The 25,836-nt window shown below is 45.7% G+C and overlaps 2 non-coding genes across 2 annotated transcripts; both read right to left on the reverse strand.

Moving 5' to 3' along the window:
* Window positions 1–847: 847 nt before the first annotated feature.
* Window positions 848–941, reverse strand: Trnay-gua (transfer RNA tyrosine (anticodon GUA)). Its single transcript has 2 exons — window positions 905–941; window positions 848–883 (listed from the first exon to the last, which is right to left on the reverse strand). It is a non-coding gene; the product is annotated as a tRNA-Tyr (tRNA).
* A 3,623-nt stretch (window positions 942–4,564) lies between these two features.
* Window positions 4,565–4,658, reverse strand: Trnay-gua (transfer RNA tyrosine (anticodon GUA)). Its single transcript has 2 exons — window positions 4,622–4,658; window positions 4,565–4,600 (listed from the first exon to the last, which is right to left on the reverse strand). It is a non-coding gene; the product is annotated as a tRNA-Tyr (tRNA).
* Window positions 4,659–25,836: the final 21,178 nt, after the last annotated feature.

Genomic DNA, 25,836 nt, shown 5'->3' on the forward strand with positions numbered 1-25,836 from the left:
TGGTGAAAGACAGACACAGAGACAGAGACAGAGGCAGAGGCAGAGATGGATTGCCTGTGGCTGGAGAGATGGAGGAGAGTGAGGGAGGAAAGGAGAGAGGTGGCAGGGCATCATGGAAAGGAAAGAAGACGAAAGAGAGAGGTAGAGGCAGACAGAAAGTGAGAAAGATGGAGAGGGGCAGACGTGGGGTGGGGGCACGTGGCGAGTGGCTCCCGGGCAGGCGCCCCCCAGCCCCGGCCAGTTGTGGAGAGGGATGGAGCCTGTCGATCTCAGGGAGGGAGGATGCCAGGGTGATCGCTGAGCAACACATCCATGGCTCTGGACATTTCGCTTCTCCCAAGAGCCAAGTCCATGATGATCCAGGTGGGAAGGGCTGGGTGGCAGGGAAGCCTGCCTGTGTGTTGTCAAGAATCTCAGGCGCTGAGGCCCTGGAGGAGTGCCCTGCGGTTGAAAGTGCAGGAGCGGTGGGGGTGTGGCAGGGGCGTGGGCGGCGGCATTAGGGGCCAGGGATAGGGGTGTGGTATGTGGGGGCACGAGTGGTGGGTTGCTTGGGTGAGGCGACCTGAGAGCAGGAACCCCTGCGGGCGGCCAGCGAAGAATGGGCCTTCCCAGAACTGGTGCCTGGCTTTGGCGGGCAGCAGCAGGCAGGACAGCAGCAGCAGGCAGGACAGCTCCTGGGGAGCGCGGGGGAGTTGGGGGCGAAGACGCAAGGGTTGGCGGTGGAAGAGATGGGCGGTGTGGAGAGGCTCTGCCTGCTCTGGGCTCAGAAGGCAGGATGAGGCTTGCAGGGGCAGGGCCCCGTCAGGGGGGCGTGTCCGCGTGCGTGTGCGCAAAAGCGTGGGGCACTTCCTTCGAGCCGGAATCGAACCAGCGACCTAAGGATGTCCACAGCTGTCTGTTCAGTCTACAGTCCTCCGCTCTACCAGCTGAGCTATCGAAGGGTGCACACCGGCGGGGCCGGTCCTCTGCCCTTGTGCAGATGGGGGAGGCGAGCTGGCAGGTCCTGTCCCGGGGTGGGGTCCCATGACAACTGTCCGCCTTCCATCCCAGGGAGCCCTCCCTGCCCCGCCCTGCCCTGCCCAGACAGGCTCAGTCCTTGCCTTCAGGGCCAGGACCAACACACAAGCACGAACACACACACACACACACACACACACAAACACACACACTTACATGCGCACACACCCCTTCGGCCTGGGAGCCCCTGGTATCCAGCGGAAGCCTGCCATGCCCCGGGACCTGGTGGGGCCCTGGCCGGGCGGCCACCACCAAGACGCGCATCGCAGGGCGCGCAGGGCTCTCTCCTCTCGTGCTCTTGCCCTCTTGCCCTCTTGCCCCTATGCCAAACCTCTGCGTCCCGCCTTGGGCCGGGGTCTAGGAGGATGGCACTAAGGTGGCCTGAGAGGGCCAGGAGCCGGGCACCAGGTGGAGACTGACCCAGGGTAAGGTTGCCTTCTCCACACCCCTCCCCGCCCGCCCCGGGGAAGGTGGGGGTGTGGATACCGCACAGGTGCGGGTTGGTACTGGAGGAGAACCAGATGGCGCGCGCGGGGAGGCGGCTGCGCAACTAGCACAGCCACAGTCCCCCGCGGTAGTGTCTGCTGGACACCTGGATCCCATCCGACCCTACCAGCCTGGCCCCTGAAGCCCCGGTCCGGGTTCCAGGTCCCCGTGCCCCAGCGGACTCGCCCTGCCACCCACAGCGCCAGCCCTGCCAGCCGCTCCCTCTTTGGTGCCTTCAGACCTCCTGCACACCACACTTGTGGCGGAAAGGACAGAGGGTTAGGGGAAGTGGCAGCCTCGCGTGCCCCGTCCAGGCCTTGCACAAGCACCAGAGATACTTGTGCCAGGGAGCCAGCCCGGCCCCCAGGGCACAGGAGGCCCCGGCTTCCTGCCTGTCCTCACCAAATAACTCCACCTGGTCCTGGGCGCTTCCGGGAAAGGCCAAAGGGACACAACAGAGGCGGCCCAGCTGGGCTGGGCTCCTGACCCCCGGAAGCAAGTCTTCTCCCACCCAGATGGGATCCCAATTCTGGTGTGCCCTAAATCGCCTCCCTCTCCCAGCCACTCAGCCCAGATTCCCCGGGGAGGCGCAGGCAGGCCCCTCTGCAGTGACCCAACCCGCCCAGTTTCTTGGGGCTTAGGGGGCGCAGAGGGCCCGCTCGCCCTGGCACAACCCACAAACCTTCACTCACGCACCAACCCCACACCAAACCTACTCCCACCGGGACAGGGGAAGGGCCCAGCTGCAGGGGCTTCCCAAAACCTAGTGCTGCTGCTCAGCTGCTCAGCTGGCCCGGCTGCAAGAGCAGCCTGCGGGGACCCCCTTTCCTCTACCCAAAGCAACAAATCCAGGTGCCAGGACCCAGGGGACAAAGCCCAGGAGGGATACCCAAAGGGCCATTCCTTCTAATTTGGGACCCCACTGCTGGTCTCTGTACATGGGGTCACTCAAGTTAGGGGGCTCTCTCTGGCCGCACGACTCTTTTATCCTCCCGAAGCCCTGTGGGCGTCACAGTCTCACCCTGGCACTCCTACTGTTGCTGACACTGGCACTTGATCTCTTTCGCGTAGAGGTACCCACACAGTGTTGGAGGGAGGGGTGCCTGCAAAGGAAGCCAGGCCACTGAGGAGCCCTCCATGGGTAGAGAGGCACAACCCCTTGAGTCCTTCAGTTTTACATACCCCACCCCCGCCATTCCTGCTGGATCCCTCCCTCTCTCCCTCCCTCTCCCCCTCTCTCTCTCTCATTCTCTCTCTCTCTCTCTCTCTCTCTCTCTCTCTCTCTCTCCCTATCTCTACCTCTCTCTCTCACACACACACGCACACACATACACACACCGAGACATACACAAACACCTGCACTCCATGAAAGCATTCAAGCGCCCAGGGGAATGCAGGTCCCAGGCTGTCCCCTTTCCCTCCCATTTCCAGGCTGCATTGAGCTGCCCTCCCATGCAGGTTCCAGTGACCGTCCAGTCTGTGACTGGATTTCTCTGCACATCAAGCTCTGGACATCTCTTCTCGGGAAAGGCTGAGATCAAGGGACACTCTGGGCTGTTGCTCTGGCAGCCTGCACCCCATCCCCTCCTGATCCTCCAAAGCCCTGCCCATTGCCTCCTGCACACTCTCTGGCTGGTCCTCAGCATCTTCTTGCTAGGTTCCATTTCCAACTGGGCGCTCAAGCCATCAAGCAGCTCACACCCCAGGGGTCTGTGTAAGGGGGGGTGCGATTCCGTGCCCTTTGCCTGCCTTGGAACCGCCAGCTCCCACTCCCTGGGGCGGGGGGCGACCCTGAGTTCCGGCCTGACTCGGCTTTTACTCTCACTCCCCCTCAGCTCCCCCCAGGCAGGACGATAGCAACAGGTAGGTGCTTTGGCCACCTTCCCGAGGTGAAGAGCAGAACCTGGCGTGTGCTGGCTCTTCCAGGAGGACCACTGAGTCCTGCTGCGGCTCCAACCGTATTCCTTAAAGTTCACGAAAGGTGAGGCTGGTGGCATGTGGGCGGGAAGGGCACATCCCACTCTTCAGCCCCAAGGGAAAACAGAACACAGGCCACCGCCACCGCCACCAGGGCACCATGTCACCTAACCAAGCTGGGATGGACATTTCCCTCCCTTGTCCACCCACACATTCCTCACCAATAGACACAGAAAGAGAGGAACAGAGACAGGGGTCAGCGTGGGGGACAGAAATGAAGGCGGGGAGGTGGTGAAAGACAGACACAGAGACAGAGACAGAGGCAGAGGCAGAGATGGATTGCCTGTGGCTGGAGAGATGGAGGAGAGTGAGGGAGGAAAGGAGAGAGGTGGCAGGGCATCATGGAAAGGAAAGAAGACGAAAGAGAGAGGTAGAGGCAGACAGAAAGTGAGAAAGATGGAGAGGGGCAGACGTGGGGTGGGGGCACGTGGCGAGTGGCTCCCGGGCAGGCGGCCCCCGCCCCCCCGCCCCGGCCAGTTGTGGAGAGGGATGGAGCCTGGCGATCTCAGGGAGGGAGGATGCCAGGGTGATCGCTGAGCAACACATCCATGGCTCTGGACATTTCGCTTCTCCCAAGAGCCAAGTCCATGATGATCCAGGTGGGAAGGGCTGGGTGGCAGGGAAGCCTGCCTGTGTGTTGTCAAGAATCTCAGGCGCTGAGGCGCTGGAGGAGTGCCCTGTGGTTGAAAGTGCAGGAGCGGTGGGGGTGTGGCAGGGGCGTGGGCGGCGGCGTTAGGGGCCAGGGATAGGGGTGTGGTATGTGGGGGCACGAGTGGTGGGTTGCTTGGGTGAGGCGACCTGAGAGCAGGAACCCCTGCGGGCGGCCAGCGAAGAATGGGCCTTCCCCAAAACTGGTGCCTGGCTTTGGCGGGCAGCAGCAGGCAGGACAGCAGCAGCAGGCAGGACAGCTCCTGGGGAGCGCGGGGGAGTTGGGGGCGAAGACGCAAGGGTTGGCGGTGGAAGAGATGGGCGGTGTGGAGAGGCTCTGCCTGCTCTGGGCTCAGAAGGCAGGATGAGGCTTGCAGGGGCAGGGCCCCGTCAGGGGGGCGTGTCCGCGTGCGTGTGCGCAAAAGCGTGGGGCACTTCCTTCGAGCCGGAATCGAACCAGCGACCTAAGGATGTCCACAGCTGTCTGTTCAGTCTACAGTCCTCCGCTCTACCAGCTGAGCTATCGAAGGGTGCACACCGGCGGGGCCGGTCCTCTGCCCTTGTGCAGATGGGGGAGGCGAGCTGGCAGGTCCTGTCCCGGGGTGGGGTCCCATGACAACTGTCCGCCTTCCATCCCAGGGAGCCCTCCCTGCCCCGCCCTGCCCTGCCCAGACAGGCTCAGTCCTTGCCTTCAGGGCCCAGGACCAACACACACGCACGAACACACACACACACACTTACATGCGCACACACCCCTTCGGCCTGGGAGCCCCTGGTATCCAGCGGAAGCCTGCCATGCCCCGGGACCTGGTGGGGCCCTGGCCGGGCGGCCACCACCAAGACGCGCATCGCAGGGCGCGCAGGGCTCTCTCCTCTCGTGCTCTTGCCCTCTTGCCCTCTTGCCCCTATGCCAAACCTCTGCGTCCCGCCTTGGGCCGGGGTCTAGGAGGATGGCACTAAGGTGGCCTGAGAGGGCCAGGAGCCGGGCACCAGGTGGAGACTGACCCAGGGGAAGGTTGCCTTCTCCTCACCCCTCCCCGCCCGCCCCGGGGAAGGTGTGGGTGTGGATACCGCACAGGTGCGGGTTGGTACTGGAGGAGAACCAGATGGCGCGCGCGGGGAGGCGGCTTCGCAACTAGCACAGCCACAGTCCCCCGCGGTAGTGTCTGCTGGACACCTGGATCCCATCCGACCCTACCAGCCTGGCCCCTGAAGCCCCGGTCCGGGTTCCAGGTCCCCGTGCCCCAGCGGACTCGCCCTGCCACCCACAGCGCCAGCCCTGCCAGCCGCTCCCTCTTTGGTGCCTTCAGACCTCCTGCACACCACACTTGTGGCGGAAAGGACAGAGGGTTAGGGGAAGTGGCAGCCTCGCGTGCCCCGTCCAGGCCTTGCACAAGCACCAGAGATACTTGTGCCAGGGAGCCAGCCCGGCCCCCAGGGCACAGGAGGCCCCGGCTTCCTGCCTGTCCTCACCAAATAACTCCACCTGGTCCTGGGCGCTTCCGGGAAAGGCCAAAGGGACACAACAGAGGCGGCCCAGCTGGGCTGGGCTCCTGACCCCCGGAAGCAAGTCTTCTCCCACCCAGATGGGATCCCAATTCTGGTGTGCCCTAAATCGCCTCCCTCTCCCAGCCACTCAGCCCAGATTCCCCGGGGAGGCGCAGGCAGGCCCCTCTGCAGTGACCCAACCCGCCCAGTTTCTTGGGGCTTAGGGGGCGGAGAGGGCCCGCTCGCCCTGGCACAACCCACAAACCTTCACTCACGCACCAACCCCACACCAAACCTACTCCCACCGGGACAGGGGAAGGGCCCAGCTGCAGGGGCTTCCCAAAACCTAGTGCTGCTGCTCAGCTGCTCAGCTGGCCTGGCTGCAAGAGCAGCCTGCGGGGACCCCCTTTCCTCTACCCAAAGCAACAAATCCAGGTGCCAGGACCCAGGGGACAAAGCCCAGGGGGGATACCCAAAGGGCCATTCCTTCTAATTTGGGACCCCACTGCTGGTCTCTGTACATGGGGTCACTCAAGTTAGGGGGCTCTCTCTGCCCGCAAGACTCTTTTATCCTCCCGAAGCCCTGTGGGCGTCACAGTCTCACCCTGGCACTCCTACTGTTGCTGCCACTGGCACTTGATCTCTTTCACTTAGAGGTACCCACATAGTGTTGGAGGGAGGGGTGCCTGCAAAGGAAGCCGGGCCACTGAGGAGCCCTCCATGGGTAGAGAGGAACAACCCCTTGAGTCCTTCAGTTTCACATACCCCACCCCCACCATTCCTGCTGGATCCCTCCCTCTCTCCCTCTCTCCCCCCCCCTCTCTCTCTCCCTATCTCTATCTCTCTCTCTACCTCTCTCTCTCTCTCTCTCTCTCTCTCACACACACACACACACACACACACACATACACACACGGAGACATACACAAACACCTGCACTCCATGAAAGCATTCAAGCGCCCAGGGGAATGCAGGTCCCAGGCTGTCCCCTTTCCCTCCCATTTCCAGGCTGCATTGAGCTGCCCTCCCATGCAGGTTCCAGTGACCGTCCAGTCTGTGACTGGATTTCTCTGCACATCAAGCTCTGGACATCTCTTCTCGGGAAAGGCTGAGATCAAGGGACACTCTGGGCTGTTGCTCTGGCAGCCTGCACCCCATCCCCTCCTGATCCTCCAAAGCCCTGCCCATTGCCTCCTGCACACTCTCTTTGTGTCCTCAGTATCTTCATATTTAAGATAAATTTAAAAGAAAAAATTTGCTATGTTTATTTGAATCATTGATGTAAAATGATTTAGACTCATTGGCAGTGGTGGGAACTCCTCCTAGTGACCATAGTTTAAATCCTGAATCTTATACCAGTTTGCTACATTATGTACCAAGGGAGGACACTGCAAGTTCTTTCCCCAAATTTTTTTGATTTGATGGATGGTGTTGAGCATCACTATTCACTTGAAAAAAGTAATTCCTTCTTTTCTAGAAAGTTAATTTTTGGAGCTTAGGGTCCTGTCCTGTAAAGGGGAGCTCAGTTCCCAACAAATAACAAGTCCTTATTGATTTGTTGAATGTATTTTATATCTTGATACCATCTCCTATTTGTGCTTTAGAGGAGGGAGTAAGAGAGGAAAAAAATCAAATACATTGCTTTTATATGTCAGGCATGCACTAAATATTCAGCTCTAATCTAGTTACTTAGAGACCTAGAAAGAGCTGTAAGAGCCTTGGAGTGACCAGTGACATTAGCCGAGTCTTGTAGTTACTCCCCTTATTGCTCCTGGATATCACAATTTTTGAGAATAAAATCAAAAGAGCCATGTGCAGGTTGGCTGTTGGGTACATCCAGCATACCTGAAGGAAAGAAAGTCCTTGAGTAATCAGTTGGATGTACACAGATTTCAGGAATGACCTGAGCTAAGATCTTACACAGGTCCTCCATAGAAACAGGTGGGAAAAGGTGCAGATGGATGGGCCTTTTAGAAGTTCTATGACTGTATCTGCTTTTCAGTGAAATAGAAAGCTGAAAGTAAGAGTGCCTGAGAAGGTGTGGGGTGTTTAATAAACAAGATAAGGATAAAATCTTAGATTTTATCATGTGCATTTATATTATATCATGTGCATGTATCTTAGAATAGGATGGTGAAGAGATTGAAAAAAATGATGATTGTACATGGGCCCAGTGGCACATGTCTGTTAATCCAAGTAACTCTGGGAGATTGAGACAGGAAGATCACAAGTTTGAGGCCAAGCCTGGGATAATTTAGTGAGACCCCTTCTCAGAATAAAAACGGGTGAGGATGTAGCTCAGTGGTACAACCCCACCCCGTTTCAATCATCAGTACCACAAAATAAACTACAATAAAAAAGATTGTTTTTTAGACACACTTGAGATAACAGTGATGAATTTAAGTAGAGATCAGTTTAACATCACTGTGTTTTTCTCTGGTCTAGTTTATCTAGGTGAGTATGAGGGCAGAATGCTATATTTAGGTAAGGATTGCAATTTTGCTAAATGGATAAGCCTAAGTATAAGAGGGTCAACCATACTCACATCTCTAGACCAAGGCTTTAGCCAGGAACTTGAAATTTTTCTTATTGCCTCTTATTAGGGCATGGGTCATCTCCTTTCTTTCATCACCCCCTTAAGTGAGTATCCTCCTGTTTAGGTGTTTTATCCTTTTCTATCTCCCCTCAGACACAATGAGAAAAAAATACAATTTGGCTGGATTCAGTCTGGGTTGCTATGGAAGCCAAATTCCATCCATTCACTCTCCAGGACCCACCCCCCAACACAGATCTGGAAGTACAGTATACACATTGCTCAAAAGACGAAAATGTCTTATAGGAATTCCGATTATGAGTAAAACATTCTTGGTCTCTTGAGGGCAAGCATGCAGAGGCAATCAAGATCCTTAATCCAAATTGGTCAGAGTTGAAATACACCCCTTTTCCTGTGAGCATTGCCTCTTTGCTGAGGCCACCTGCCTAGAATCTAGCTGCTGTACTGTCTCTTCACTCTCCTTTTTCCTTACCTCCCAGTTAGAAAAAGATAGGGAGGTAAGGGAATAAGCTGCACTGGGAGACAGTAGTGGGACTTGAATATGGGGAGGCTGAAATGGAGAAGAGCAGTGCTGCAGTCTGGCTGGCTCTCAGCAGAGCAGATTAATAGGAAGCCAAGGAGCCCATTCTAAAGTCATGACTGTTCCCAGGAGACAGTAGAGACCATAGGGTCTGTGTCTTGTGCTCTTGCCAAAGAGGAGGTTACTTCCTCACAGACTGTCTATTTATGTGAAAAAGAAATAAAACTCACACCACTTCCTGTCCCTACTCAGTCCTTACACCAGTTCTTCTGCCACATGAACAGATAGCTGCTTCTTTCCCCCCCATATTTTTATTGATGCATTATAATTATACATAGTAGTGGGGTTCATTGCTACATATTTATATATGCACATGATATAGCAATATATTTGGCCATTATCATTCCCCAGTATTTCCCCCTTCCTCCCCTCCTTTCTCCCCCTGGTCCCTTTTCTTTACTGATCTCCTTTCAATTTTCATGAGATTCCACTCCCTCTCCACATTTCTTTTGCTTTTCCCTCCCTAACTTGCACATCTGAGAGAAAACATATGATTCTTGACTTCTTGTTTGGCTTAATTTGTTTAACATAATGCTTTCAAATTCCACCTGTTTCCTGCAAATGACATAATTTCATTCTTCTTTATGGCTGAATAAAACTCCTTTGTGTACCTCATTGTGTACCATGTTTTCTTTATCCATTCTTCCACTAATGGACACCTTGGCTGGTTCCATAATTTGGCTATTGTGAATTTTGGTGTTATAAACATGAATATGCATGTATTGCTATAGTATGATGATTTTAATTCTTTAGGAGAGACACTGAGGACTGGTATAGCTAGGGCTTTGGTGGTTCCATTCCTAGTGTTTTGAGAAAACTTTATACTGATTTCTATAGTTGGTTGATCCTTGCCAGCATTTATTATTGCTTGTATTCTTGATGGTAGATATTAACTGGTGTGAGATGGAAATCTCAGTGTAGTTTTGATTTGCATCTCCCTAATTGCTAGGGATGTTGAATGTTGTTTTTATTTTTTTTTTCTTTTTGCACAAATTTGTTGACCATTTGTATTTCTTCTTTTGAGAAGTGTCTGTTTAGTTCATTTGCTGGTTAATTGATTGGGTTATTTATTTTTGTTTGTTTGATTTTTGTGGGGTTTTTTTGTGCTAATTTGTTTTTCAGTTCTTTATATGTTCTAGTCATTAATCTGTCAGAAGAGTAGCTAGCAAAGATTTCCTCCCATTCTGTAGGTTCTTTCTTCACATTTTTGTTTGCTGTGCAGAAGCATTTTTTTTTAATTGTATGCTATCCCATTTATTAATTTTTTATTTTATTTTCCCGAGCTCTTCCTATTGAGGAAATCCTTGCCTCTGCCAATATGTTGGAGAGTTGACCCCACGTTTTCTTCTAGGAGTTGCAATACACCTCTCCACCATACAGATGAACTTCTTCTTTTAAGACTTATTGGAATGTTACTAATTGGTAAAAGTAGGAATGCTGCACCTAAACCCAAACCGGGGCCCACACCTCACAGTCACTCATCTCCTTGGGAAAAGTCAATGCAGGGCCTTAAGCATGCTAGGAAAATACTCTACTGTTCCAGCCACAGTGTTATATTTCATTATTGTTACTATCAATAGCCCAACTTCTGCAGTGGTAGGATTTGAACCCACACCTCCAAAAAGATGGAAGCTTCAATCCAGTGCCTTAGGCCACTTGGCCACACTACCAGCTGGTACCCAGCTTTCTACCTATCTTTCCAATGGTAACTATGTTCCTTTACTTTTCAGCGGTTTTCTAGATTGTGTTGTAGGTGCCCTAACTTCAGGCAATCACCTTTGAGTCTGTGGAGGATAGATTTAGGGAACAGATAGTCCCTCAGCAAAAACTTCCTCTCATTGTTGACTCTGGAACGTTCCTGTTCCACTCAGGACTTCAAGGGAAAGGATGGTTTTAGTGAGTGAGTGGATGAATATGAGTAATGAGCAAGTGAAATCTATACCACACCATAGGCTATAGGCCATTTGCAATTGTAGATTGTATTTAACCACAAATTTCCTAGGAGGATAAACCAGGTTTGAAGGTAGTTAAGACCACAAAATTCTGGCTCCAGAGAAATACAACTTAGAGCATTTGCAAATGACCAAGGGTCTACTTAAAGCTCCAATCTAACCAACTCGATAGCCCTGCTCTTCAACCAGCTAAGATATCACAGAGTCATATGTATATGTAGCTGTGCTATGTATAAGTATATGTATAAGAACACTGTGTGGCTGTGTTCTTTCCTCTGGGAAGGCAAGCACTTCCCAAGCTTTTATACTCTTCCAAGTCATCTGGGGATGTCTCTGTTCTGTTCCCAGAGACAGAATAGATGCTTATGCCATTTGAATTTCATTATTTTATTTTCCTGAGCTCTTCCTATTGAGGAAGTCCTTGCCTCTGCCAGTATGTTGGAGGATGACTTTAATAGTCACCCAGGTCTGTTGAAATGTTGGCATTTCAACCTTGCAAATCGACCTTCTGAGCCAGATCTTGGGGCTCCAGAACTTGTTTTGACAAGCAGAGCAAAGAGCTCCAGTTGCTTGCTAACAAAAGCTGCCCCTCCACTGGCTGGCCCAGTGACACACCCAGAACAATTAAGCCCAGACCTTGGGAATACCTCCAGGCCTTCCTCTCCTATAAACCTGATCTAGTTCAATGACATAGTGGGCATTTTTCTGAGAAAAAACTTTGGAGAGAAGTGAACAGGGCCTGTTATCTCATTGAGGTTTCTTGTCTCAGCAGCCATCTTCTTCCCAGCAGGTAGTTTTACTATCACAGAATACTATGACCTCTTTTATACAACACTCTCATTCTATGAATAAGATTGTTGCTGTTTTTCAAAAGGGCATTTATTCTTCTTCAATTTGAACCTAGCACTTCACATCCCAAAATAATTATATCTCTGGAGTAACATTGACTACTCATTAAAATCATGTGTGTGGCATTTTAAAAATTCCAATATCAAGACCACTCCACAGACCAATTACATCAGAATCTCTATGGGTGGTATGGAAGCAGTAGTTAAGTATCCCGAGTGCAGCCAACCCAGTGTGAAGCTGAAGATCTCTGAAGAAGCCACATATTAAAGATTCTGCAGACTGATCTTGGCAGAGTAGAACAAAGTGACTTTGGAAAGCTAGAAATTTTGCAGGGTGAGAATCAGATTTATCTTAGACTATCTTAGGCCTTTTAGAAAAACAGCCATTTCCTTTTAACCTTTATATCTGACCTCACATTCTCTGGACAATTAGGTAAACCTCTCAGAATGTATTGTTAAATTTAGTGGATCTCTAGCTACTACCAATCTTAAAGCTAAGAATGCAAAAAAAAAATGCCATCTGACACTTATTGGAAAGACTTCCTCACTTTGCTGTAGCCTACTTACCTGATGCCCCCACCAATGTTTTTGTTGAATATGTGGATTTATAACTTTCTTTGGTTACAAAACTTCATGTAATTTCTTCACTTTGTAACACATCATTTAAGGTAACTTGAATCCATGTTCTTGGACCATGGGCACTCTTATTTGGCTCAGAATTAAACAATTTTCTTATTTCCTTTAAAGTAGAGTTGTTGTTTTATGTAAACATTGTAGAACCAGTGCCTGAATTTACTCTAACAAACCATTCTATTCCTTTTATGGACATGTCCCTTGTCCTTCCTGCCATGTCAAAACCCCTTTGGGCCAGTTGCTGTTCTCCAGACACTGCTCAGAAAGGCGAGTACCAGTTTCAATGCTTGAGTGGCAGCTGCCAAACTACTCTGCCTGGTGCCTACATGTGATGGTGAGTCTTCTTATATGAATATATGTCTCCTGAGTAAAATCCCTTGCTTTTTTTGTTCAAAGAGAACCCTGTTTTACAAATTAAATCCAGGGCTCTGCTTATGCGTTGCAAGTAATAAATCCCTCTCCATTCCTTTCTCTCCTGGTTGTATTTATTGGCTTTGCACTCACCACAAGGCAAACCCATTGAATTCAGTCACAGTAATTTCTCTTTTCTTTTGGTGGTGGTACTGGAGATTGAACCTTGCACACATGCACTCTACCACTGACATCCCCGGTTCCAGTAAATCTTTAGAGTAGATCTCAAGAGCGTTTTAGAAACCTGCCTTAAATAACCAGACTCCCCTATAAAAAGAAAGAAGAGTGTAGGAAAATGCTTGATTAACAGGAGATAACCAGAAAAAGACCATATACAAAAGACAGATTTAAATGATGCATTCTCTGTGGATTTAGAGTTTCTAGTTATTAATCATCATTTTCTTTTTAAGTTTAAAAAATTTTTTTAGTTGTAGATGGACACAATATCTTTTTTAATAATTATTTTTTAGTTGTAGGTGGACACAATACCTTTATTTTATTTTTATGTAGTGCTGAGGATCAAATCCAGTACCTCACACATGCTAGGCGATCGCTCTACCACTGAGCCACAACCCCAGCCCCTGGACACAATATCTTTATTTTATTTATTTTTATGTGGTGCTGAGGGTCAAACACAGTGCCTCAAGCACTCTACCATTGAACTACAACCCCAGCCCATCCCTTTCATTTTGATACAGAGGAGTCACCCTTTCAAATGAAGACTTCCTTTATAGATGGAAGTCTATTACACAAGGGTAACTTTTGGCTTCTCCTGTGTCCACGGTTTCTGAAAATAACTAGCTCAATAAATCTTTGTGGAAAAGAGGCATGTTTTGGATTGGCTAAGTCATATTTTGAGGTAGTATGTCCTCAACCACATCGTGGAAACATGTAGGAAAGGCTCTTCTCTTGTCCCTCGGAGTTCGTCTGTTTGCTTTTCAGTCCCATTCTCCGAAGACATGAGACTTTCTCAGGCTCTCATGATCCCTACCACACGTGCCAGGCAAAGTCCAGATTTGCTGCCTCAGCTCTTGGAACAAATGTGTTCACAATGACACCTGAGAATGGAGAATGGGTTTTCCTATTCACTGTCGCATAGATCCCAGGTCATTCATTTTCAAACCTAGGAAGCTGACCTGAGTTATACACAGTATTCTAAAAGTATTGGTTTTTCTGTGGTAGGGCTTATAGAAGAGATGGGACAGAAATCCTCCTCCAAGCACCAAGTGACCTCTTCCCACAACTTCTGCTGAGAGACTTGGAAGATGTTTGGAAGCCAGAAGCTTTGATGAGGTCTGGTATCAGTCTCAGAGGAGTCTGCCCCTTACACGTTAGAGATTTTGCCGCAGCCCGGCTGGCTGGGCAAAATAACAGGGGGTGACGAACAATTTGTGTAGATTGATACAGCAGGAGTAGGAGCCGTTTATTGCAGGACAGGAGCAGTATTTATACATTCCACACAGCTTATCTAATTAGCATAAACTAGATACATCAGTCAACCAATAAGGAATCTCCACACTTAATGGCTGGCTTTTGTTACTTCTCAAACCACTCCCTCTGGCATTTTGCCAGGCACCATCCAGACTTGTTTAGGAACTCTAACATTCCCCTGGCAAAATGCCAGGTGTTATTTTGACTTGTTTACAGACTCTAACAAGATTTTTCCAGGTCAGGAGAGGCAAAGTGGTCATCATAGTGGGCCCATATTTCCCCCAGTGTCAGACAGAAAAAATCAGAAGTGGGTAGAGAGCAGGGGCTTCCCCCAGGAGACATTTATACAGATCATGATCCTTGTTTGATCTGCGGGCCTTAGCTTCTAGTATCATGGCCTCGGAGAGTAAGTTGCAATTACTTGAGCCTAAGGATAAGTATCTGCTCTTTTTTTCTTCTCTGTCAATTTTGTTAGTCGTGGAACAACAAAATGAAGATGTCTCCTAGAAGAGCAAATAACACAGTACTATGTCTCAAGGGTTCGTGCACCAGGAGGTAACTAAGGTGAGTTCTAGCACCCTTTGGGCTCCAGTTATGGCAGTTTTTATACTCTGGGATTTATTTACCAACCTCAGATAACTTCACTGGTGAACTTTAGCAAATACTTCAGTAATTATGCCAGGTCTACACAACTTCTTCCAGAAAAACTGCAGAGGAGGTAATGAGAAATTGATATGACTCCATTTTTGAAAACAGCTTCTACCTCAAGGCCTGTCCAGAGGGAGGGGGCGTGACCCTTGTCCTTGGAAAAACCCACAGAGCACTCCTAGGAACATAGCCACCCTGCTGAGTTGTTTATCTGCAAATAACAGGAGAGATCTTCCGGCTCCAGGTGTCCCTGACTCAGTTAGGGGACCCATGGCAACTCCCTAGCAACCACCAATCAGCATGAGAAAGGGAAAATACCTGGGATGCCAGAAGACCCCCTCAGTAGTCTTGATGATTGATAACATGTTAGGAAACCATGTAGTTTAGCACGTACACCCCTCACGGATTAAACCAATCAGTTCAAACTAATCCCCCTCATCACACACCTCGGGAAAATCAAATAACAACTCTAAAACATGATTAGCACATTCACTGGCGGGAACAAGTTGGGTAGGGGTGATTGGTTACTACAAGAGGGGGATTCGTTTGAACTGATTGGTTTAAGCCAAAAGGGGTGTACTTGCTGAACTACATGGTTTCCCAACATGTTATCAACCACCATAAACTACTGGGAGGGTCATCTGGCATCCCAGGTATTTCCCTGTCTCATGCTGATTGGTGGCTGCTAGGGGGTTGCTATGGGTCCTCACCTAGCCTGACTGAGTCAGGGACACCTGGCGCAGCAGACCTCTCCTGTTATTGGTAGATAAACCACTTAGTAGGGTGGGAATGTGCCTAGGAGTGCAAGGACAAAGGTGATGTCCTTTCCTTAGACAGGCTTTGCTCTGAGGTAGAGGCTGGTTTTTCAATTGTACTCAGCAGTAGAGCTCTTGTCTAGCATGTGTGAGACCCTGGATTCGATCTTCAGCACCACATGAAAATAAATAAATAAAATAGAGATACTATGTCCAACTACAACTAAAAAATAAATATAAAAAAAAAAAAAAAAGAAAAGCAACTTTTCATCTAACATCATACTGGTGAAAGCCTGAATGTTTTCCTTGTAAGATTAGGGACAAAGACATTTGTTTTCCCACTTTTAGCAACTTTGTACTAGGGATTCTTGCCTATTCAATGAAGAATAAGCTAAAATGGAAAGCATCAGGCCTGGGGATGTTTCTCATTGGGAGAGCACTGGTCTAGCTTGTGCAAAGCCCAGAATTCAATCCCCAGCACTTTGGGGCAGGGCTGGGTCAGGGGAAACTGCCTGGTGGATGGAGGACAAAAGAAGCCATCCACGTTTAAATGAAGAACTAAAACTCTTTTGGAGCTAAGTCATGAGGTAGAGTTGAATTAGGGACTTTATGAATGCACCTAAAGCTAGCTAAGCCCCTTTTGCTTCTGTCCCTTCTGCCTTGGGTGAATATAGGACACACAATCTTGAAGGTAGAAACTGTGCCCTCAACAGACGTCAAAACTACTAGTGTCTTGATCTTGGACATCCAGCTTGCAGAACTATGAGAAACAAATTTCTGTTGTTTACAAATTGCTCTAAGTATTTTTGTTATAGCAGCAGGAAGGACCAAGACAATAATTAAAAATAGAGCCAGGCGCAGTGGCAAAAAAAAAAAAAATTGAAGGATACAAAATTAATATTTAAATTAATAGTACATATTATTTTCTATATTACATATATATAATTTTATATGAAACAATGAATAATCAGAAGGTGAAATTTTAAAAAACAATCCAATTTTTTTTTTGTTTTTGGGGAGGTACCAGGGATTGAACTCAGGGGCACTCGACCATTGAGCCACATCTGCAGCTTTATTTTGAATTGTATTCAAAATAAAGAATCTCAATAAGCTGCTTAGTGCCTCGCTTTTGCCGGTGCTGGCTTTGAACTTGCAATCCTCCTGCCTCAGCTCCCCACCAACCCCGAGATTCTGGGATTACAGGCATGGGCCACCGCAGCCAGCAAAAATTCCAATTTTATAGTGGAATCATTAAAACTGAAATACTTAAGAATAAAATATGTCCAAGGCATATACTCTAGAAAAAAAAAGACAAGCAAAATGAAATACCACCTAAATACATGGAGCAAGTTTTTATATTAGTGAACGCAAAGACTCAATGTTGTTAGGATATCAATTATCCCTAAAATGATTTATAAATTCAATTCAATCTCAATAAAAATCTCAACAGGGTTTCTTAAGAAGAAAATTGACAGGCCAATTCCAAAATTTATATGAAAATTCAAAGACACAGTGTGCACAAAACAACTTTATAAAGAACAATACATTGTCTTTATTTTATTTTTTTTAAAGAGAGGGAGAGAGAGAGACAGAATTTTTTAATACTTATTTTTTAGTTTTCGGCAGACACAACAGCTTTGTTTGTATGTGGTGCTAAGGATCGAACCCAGGCCGCACGCATGCCAGGCAAGCGCGCTACTGCTTGAGCCACATCCCCAGCCCCAATACATTGTCTTTAGAAAGACAATATTTTGTAGCAAAGTCAATGGGAGTCTAGAGGCAGTCAACAGTAGGGGACACAAGGACACTTTCAGCTCTGGGCAACTACCCAAATTCCTTCAGGCTAACTTAGGAGTAAAGGAGACCAAGGTTCACTTCACTTGATGCTCAGCACTCCCTACTTTTTCACAGATCACATTTTATGCTTGGAAGATTATTTCAAGGTTCCAATAATAATGTCACTCCTTAAGGTCTTACTGGCTGCTTTCCAAAGGGAAGATGAGGATGAAAAGGAGAATCTTTTAGGGGATTATGTGGGACTGAATTGGAAGCACCTTGCCTGGTAGGCAGTAATAACCACAGCACCCCTCCCCCAATCTAGTAGTAGGTGTTCATGAAGTTCATATGAAAGCTTCTTGCCAGTGGTCAAAGCAAGACGCTGGGGACATTTAACGATGATTACAGAATCAAAACTTGGCTGTGATGAGATTCAACAGCCCCCCCCCCACCCCCCCACCCCCCCCACCCCCCACCCCCCCACCCCCCCACCCCCCCCCCACCCCCCCCCCCCCCGCCACAGAGACTGGAACCTAAATCCAGGGCCTTAGTCCACCCAGCCACACGACCAACTAGCAACAGTGCCTCTGTCTACTCTTCCTAGCTACATCATTCTGTACTTTTTCCCAGCACTGTATTCCGGACCTCTGACTTGGAACCATTAATTCCAGGTATCACCGAAGGGCTAGAGGAGAAGTTCCCCAGAAGAACCTGATTTTCACTTACCTCCTTCCTCCACTGCAATTGGAACCTCATCCACCCAACACAAAGACTTAAATTACATTGCTAGAAAAAGTGGCCATACTGCAGGTTAGAGTTTCTGACATAGGGTGCTCCCTGTATGAAATGGAGTTCTCCCTCCTGTTGCTTATGTAAAGTGACCCACTTTATGTTTTTAATGTAACGGTCCCTGCGCCATTTATTTTTAGAAGGGACATGTTTCTTACTCTTCCTCTCTCCCTGCTCCTTCCTAATCTCTCCCGCTCTCTAATCTCAGCGTAAACAGGATTACTTTTCTTCCCCATCCTAGACAGAGTTATCTATCTTTGAGTACATACCCACCTGAGAAAAGAAGTAATCCAGACTTTATGGATGTACCAAAAGATCTCAGAAATGACTGTCGCACAAATTAACAAGTAAATTTCAACACCAACAGAGAACACATGGAATGTAGCCTTTGGATCACCTCTTTAAAAGCCCTCATTCCCCCTGATGGGCAGAATTACAGCCTCTGGGACAGGAGTTCCCTGTGTTTCTCCTTTGCTAGCAAAGCAATACACCTTCTTTTTCTTTTTTCTCAAAACCATGTCCTCGTTATTGGATTGGCACCAGGGACAAGGACCGAGCTTTCAGCAACACTTAAAAGTGGAAATTACAGAATGCCAAGATGCTGATGTGCCCCTTTGGTTGATGTGTGGCAATAGCAGAGACTTTAAATCAGTATTGTTGAGAGCATAGATGATACCAGTGATGAAAATAAGAATCCAGTCCCTGTTCCCCTGGTGCTAAAGATGAACACCTGAGAAATGCCAAGGCCAGAGAAAAAAGTTTTACTTAAAGGATAGAAGGGAGAGAGAGAGAGAATGAAAGAGAGGAGAGATTCCTCCATAGAGGAGGGGATCCAAAGCTGGTGCCCGAGGGAGTGGGGGTGTCCTGCCCTTTTTATCCTTTCTTCTCATGCCCCCTTCTCCTCTTATATTGCCTAAGTGAATTTTTAAAAAGTAGGAAAGGAATGAAACTTCCAGGGGTGCTTCTCCATATCTGCAGAAAGGCAGCCACCCAAGAGGTATTTTCTTAACCATTCCTCATTGGGAAGAACAATTCCCTGGATGTATGTAACCTTGGCAACAGGTGGGAAGGAGGGGGAAGTGTCCTGAAAGTATTAGCCTCCATCTTCCCGATTTGACTGGAATATCTATCTATACTAGCTGCCTGTCCTTTGTTCTTCCTTCACTGTTGTCTAGGCTTGCAGTGATTGTTCCAGCAAAATGCAGGGGATGGGATTAGAGAATGTTTTGGCAAATTTTGTACCTTCCAAGGGGAGAAAATGGGGTTCTCTGGTAACACTCAATCACATCTTTTAAAAAATTGGTTTATGGTGGGAGGAATCATATCCACAAAGAGCTGTGAACCAGGAAATTGTATGTGTTCATGTTCTGTTTTTTTTGTTGTTGTTGTTGTTGTTGTTTGTTTGTTTATTTGTTTTTTCTCTCTTGCAAACATATTGTCTACGTTGGAGAAAAAGCACCCAGATCTGGCATACTTCCTTAAACTATGGTCACTACCTATAAATCACTTGTGTTTTCCAAGAGAAGGTAAAACTATTCTCACTGCATGGCAGGGAGGTGGTGGGAAGATATTCTCAGGACATATATAGGGGATTTTCCCATTAGTCTCCCATAAACTTCTATGGTCTTTGTTATGGGTTGAATTGTGTCTCTCCAAGAAAGATAATGTTGAAGTGCCAACCCCCAGTACTTCAAAATGCATCTTTAATGCTGAGGACCTTATTTGGAAATAATATTTCACAGGGATAATCAAATTAAAATGAGGTGAATTTGAATGTGAAGTGTTTTCTAAAATTCTGACTATGCTAAGAACTTGATTTTCTAACCAATAAAGATGAGAGTTGACCCACAATCCTAGTAGCCCTAAGAAAAAACACTGGATTTGTAAACTCTGATCGAACAACAAATGTCCTTCTCAGAGTTTCTGCATTTACTTTTCTTCTATATTAGGGGGTTTTTGCTTGTTGGTTTGTTTTTGGGACCAAAGATTGAACCCAGAGGTGTTTAACCACTGAGCCAAATCTCTGGCCCTTTTTGTATTTTATTTAGAGACAGGGTCTCACTGAGTTGCTTAGGACCTCGCTAAATTGCTGAGGCTAACTTTGAACTCATAGTCCTGCCTCAGTCTCCTGAGCCACTGGGATTACAGGTGTGAGCCACCTTGCCCAACTAAATTGGGTATTAAGTGATGGTAACTCAAGAGACTAGGGACTGGGAATGCTCCAGGGAAAGAAAACTCAATGTATAGAGGGAGCTGAAGATGAAATGAAGAACATAGAAATTGTGGTTACCCTTTCAAGTTTGTGCTTAAATTCCCCACTCTCTTCCTTTTCGGGATCCAATCCTAAAGCGCTGTTTGAGTATCACTGCCTAAAAGGTCTGCAAAACTAATGTGAAGGGAAAACCCTGGACAAAGTCGTAAAAGCCAGGCAAGGCATCAGTCTTTCGTGGCATGTTTCTCACTAGATTGTAACTCCTCTCTGGCGGTTCCAGGAGAATGCCGCGTGTGTGGATCGGATCTTCCAGGGGGCATACAGAACATTGGCGACAGTTTCAAAAAATAAATTTTGTTCCTGCTTGAGTGGCTTGTGATTTTGTGCCCAGCCAGACTGCGGCAATTCAGAGCTTTATAATGGCTTTAAGGAGTAGTTATTATGAGCTGAGATTTACCTTGGAGGAGGTGATGGATCATAAGGAGGATCTTAAGGAAAGTATAAAAATATTCAGGGCAAGAATTTTTATGATATTCTTAGAAAGGAATATGTGGGGACAAGAATGAAAATCGTGGTGTTCTGCAAACTGTCTTACACTAAATGTAAGGAAATTTGGAAGATATGCTGATGATGGCAACGGTAGTAGCAATAACAACAACAACAAAAAAACATTTTCTGAGTCCTTAGTAAATTGGGTCTTAATAAATTCCAGGCATTGTGTTGGACAAGTTACATATGTGGGTTTTTTAAAAATATTTATTTTTTAGTTGTAGTTGGACACAATACCTTTATTTATTTATTTTTATGTGGTGCTGAGGATTGAACCCAGGGCCCCACACATGCTAGGTGAGCACTCTGCTGCTGAGCCACAACCCCAACCCCTACATATGTTTATTTTAATTTTCACAATAAGCCTATGAAATAAGTAGAAAAGCCTGGATTCAAACCCTGAAACTTATAAGTCAGAATTCCTATCTTCCTTTCATTGAAAAGTAGTCTAAACTACAAAGTGCATTAATAACACCTAAAAAAACTTCTTTTATTGTTTCCATTTGATTAAATGGCTTTCTATTACCTTCAAAAGTAAGTCTAAAGTCCATAGTTTAGCTCACAACCAACTTCTCTATGATTATCAAATTTATTAAATGTGACATCCTGGTCACTGTTCATGGAACTGTGAGGAAATACTTGATACAATAAAGTATAATCCAAAGTCTTCTCCCAGAAATGATGGAATTGAGGGATAAAATACAAATAGTTATGGCTCTACACTAAGGGCAACCCAAATGCCCATCAATAGTATAATATTTTAAGTACATTTTGGTAAAATATTCATATAATAAATATAGTTCAGCAAAGATGTGAATGAATGTTAAAAACATAAAATTAGAAGAAAGGAGAAAAAAACAAAATAATAGTATGCTTCTACTTATATACATTTAAAAACAGATAAAGCAATATACTTAGAAGTGAAGATATAGGTGGTAAAACTTAAAAGAAGTAAGGAAATAATTAGTGTAGGCCTTCAGCCTTCAACTGGGGCCTTGATCCCCTCTTGTTCTAAGGCTTCCAGCTTCTGAGATTGAGTAGCTTCTGCTTTCCCCAGCTCTCCAGCCCGCAGATAGCCATTGTGGGACTATTCAGCCTCTGATTACCTGTTATGTTTGAAATCTATAAATGTCCCCTGAAAAGTCATGTTTTGAAAGCATGATCCCCAGTGCAGGAAGGCTTAGTGGGGCTTTTAGGCCATGATGAAGGCTATAATATCACCAGTAGATCAGTGTCCATTTGATGAATTAATAATTTGAATAGACCACTGGGTGGTAACCGCAGACAGGTGAGGCATGGCTGGAGGAAGTAGGTCACTGGGAGCATGCCTTTGGGGATTATATTTTGCCCCTGGCCACACACACATATTCTCTCTCATTGTCCTCTCGCTTCCTCCCTCCCCCACCCCTCTCTTTCCCAGCTGCCACAAGTTGAGAAATTTTTCTCCTCCATCCTCTTCCTCCGTGATATTCTGTCTCATCTCAGGCCTAGAGCAATGGAGTTAGCCAATTATGGACTGAACCTCTAGAACCATGAGCCCCAAATTAACGTTTTTTCCTTTAAGCTACTCTTGCCAGTTATTGATCAAAGCAATGAAAAGCTGACTAACACATTGTGTAAACTAATCTAATAAGTCTAATAAATCCCCTTTTATATATGTATTCTTTTGGTTCTATTTCTCTAACAAATACAGGAATACTCAAACCATATCCAAACCAAAGCATCACCCCATACTATATATCTTTACCACATATGGTAAGATGTCAGAAAATACATATATGATTTTTTAAGCATTCAAGTCTTACTTACTTCTGAATTGTGGCTCCCCATCTATCTTAATATCAATTTTATTCAAAACTTTGCAAAGATATAAACAAAGTACTGAGTTAATAGGAAGAGAGAAAGCACTCAAGTCTGGATTCACTTATTTTGTTCTTAGATTCATGTACGTTTGCCTAGTATCAACCATGTCTTCAGCTTACTTATGACAGTTATGTGATTTATATTTCTATTTCTCCAAAATATTTAAATTCTTGACAGGAGGAACAAAAAAATTGTGGCTATGTGGAGTGCAAAGGAAATTATTGCCCATGGGGATATGGAATACTATGGAATTCTTCAGTTTTTTTCTTGGAATTTATGAGTCATCTCTAACCTCCCTCTACCTCTGATATTGTATGAGTATGAATTACAGAAAGAAGTCTGCATTCAGGTGCTAGTTCTGTGTGTGTGTGTGTGTGTGTGTGTGTGTGTTTCCCAATGGATGTACATTCTCTCCCCCCACACACACGCATACACACTTTACAGAAAAATAGGAAAATTAATTGGCTATATATTGAGGGTACCTATCTTGAAGTCAATGTTCTTTAACAAAACATCTTCTAGAAATAGTTTAACATATATATTCCGTCTTATTAGGCCAGGATTTTTTGAGAAATGCTGCATTTCCTTTCTCAAGACAATGCGTGATAAAAAAGCCTCCAAAAGATGTACTTTGCACAGAGAAGCCCCACCCTATGATGAGTGATTGATTTATTTCCTCTTCCAGGTAGCTTTTTATTGGCCAAAATTCAGGGCTGTCTTGGGTATGATTATCATTCCAACTCTATTGGCTCTTGAACCACAAAAGTTGAGTGACTTCTGAGGGGAGGTAAAGGGAGGATCTAAGCTTCTTGGATCTCAGCTTCTATAGGGCTCCATTTGTTCAAGTTCTGGCTGTGATTGTTTCCCATCCTTAGAGGTTAAATTTACATATCCAAGGGAAAGAGATATTAGATTTTAATATTGAGTGTGGAAAAAAACAAGTTTGAATAATATTGGAAGAAGAACAAATAAAAAGTGGAGAAACAAATACCAAAAGACTTTTCAGATAAATTTCATGGTGTTAAGAGTAAATGGGGCTGGGGATGTGGCTCAAGCGGTAGCGTGCTGGCCTGGCATGCGTGCAGCCTGGGTTCGACCCTCAGCACCACATAAAAACAAAGATGTTGTGTCCGCCAATAACTAAAAAATAAATATTAAAAAATTCTCTCTCTCTCTCTCAAAAAAAAAAAAGAGTGTGGAAATGCACATCATTTATTATTACTATCATTATATTTGTGGTGCTGGGGATAAAACTGAGGACTTTACACGTTAGGCAAGTGCTATATCACTGAGCTATACCCCCAGTCCCAAAATTCACGTCCTTTAAACAACTAAGATCTAACTAGTGCTTAGCCCTTTGATAATTTCGTAAGGTAATGATAGATTCCCCATACTGCAACTCCAATTCAAATCCCAGATGAGCTTTCCTTTTTCAAAAACAGCCTTATCAAACAGTAATTAGCAAACAATAAGGTGAACAAATTTAAAGGGTACAATTTCATAAGCTTTGATGAGAAACCATCACCAAAATCAAGATAATCATTTGTAAAGTCTCTTTTTATTCTTGTGTATTTTCTCCTTTCCATTCTTCCCTGTCATTCCTAGGCATTTCCTAGAATTGGCACACTTATTTTGGTACTCATCCATGTTTTGCACATTTTACACTTTCATCAGATATGCATGACTTTTGGTATGGTAACTCTTAAGTTTTAGCTAAAGTAATATCACATTGTGGTTATGATTTTTATTTCCCTAGTGATTAACAATGTTGAGCATCTTCTCATGTATTGATTTTCTATTCTTATACTTTTTGTGTGTGAAATATCTGTTTAAATATTTTACCCACTTTTTGTTTTCTTACAGTTTTGCAAAATATATAGACACACACACACACACACATACACATTATATACACATATATATGGTGGGCACATACACATACCATATATACTAGCATATATATTATATAATATTTATATATGATGGGTATAAATCCTTTTTCATATGTGTGATTTATAAATATTTTCTTTAAGTCTGCTTTCTTTTTTCATTCTTTTCAATATGTCTAGAAGAGTGAAAGATTTTAGTTTTAATGGGATCTAATTTATCCGGGTTTTTTCCTATGAATTATACTCTTTTTTTTTTTTTGGTACCAGGGATTGAACCCAGGGGTGATTAACCACTGAGCCACATCCCCAGCTCCTTTTTTATGTTTTATTTAGAGACAAGCTCTTGCTGAGTTGCTAAGTGCCTCACTAATCTAATGAGGCTGGCTATGAACTTGAAATCCTCCTGCCTCAGCCTCCTTAGTTATTGGGATTACAGGTGTGTGCCACTGTGCACGGCTGTGAATTAAGCTTTTGATATTACTTCTGTTAGCTTTCTATCGGTGACAATACCTGGGAAAAATCAACTTAAAGGAGGAAAAGTTTATTTTGGCTCATGGTTTCAAAGTTTTCAATGCATGATCACGTGTCCTTATTGCCTTTTGGTCTGAGGTAGGTCAGTATGTCATAGAGGAAGCATGTTGAAGAGAAAATATCTCATTTCATCAGAGAAGCAAAGGGAGAGAGAAGAAGGGACTGGGGCCCCCAAAACCCTTCACAGGGACACTCCAATGACCTACTTCCTCCAACTAGGCCCTAAGTTCCAAAAATGTCTACCACCTCTCAATAACATCAACTGGGGACGAAGCCTTTAACACATGATTTTTGGGGCAACATTTAAGACCCAAACTACAATAATATCTAAACAATCTTTACTTCATTCCAGTTCACAAATATTTTTTTCTGATCTTTTTTAGAAGTTTTATAGTTTTGGATCAGTGATCATATATGATGTCAGAGATGAATCCAAGTTCATTGTTTTGCATGTGGATATCCAATTGTTCAAGATTCATTTGTTGAAAATATTATTCTTTTTTTTTTTTTTTGCTACAAAATAAGGACTCAGCTTTAAAGGAAAATAAAAAAATTATTTATACTGAGCCAAAGTAAGTGACCATGGCCCAGGAAGTTGGATTCAAGTTACCTCAAATGACACGAAAGGGGTTACATGAACTTTTACAGGCACAGAACAAGGAAAGTCATAAATCAATACATTCTCTAAATACACTGATGGGGGTGGGTTACATAAATAAAACTGGGGAAATCTGACCTTTGGACTAAGACAGTATTTCCCTGTGTTCTTAGCAAGAGACTGGTAAAGTCAGTGATCAGT

This window comes from Marmota flaviventris, chromosome 2 (genome assembly GCF_047511675.1).
Source record: "Marmota flaviventris isolate mMarFla1 chromosome 2, mMarFla1.hap1, whole genome shotgun sequence".
In the NCBI taxonomy this organism is placed as follows: Eukaryota; Metazoa; Chordata; class Mammalia; order Rodentia; family Sciuridae; genus Marmota; species Marmota flaviventris.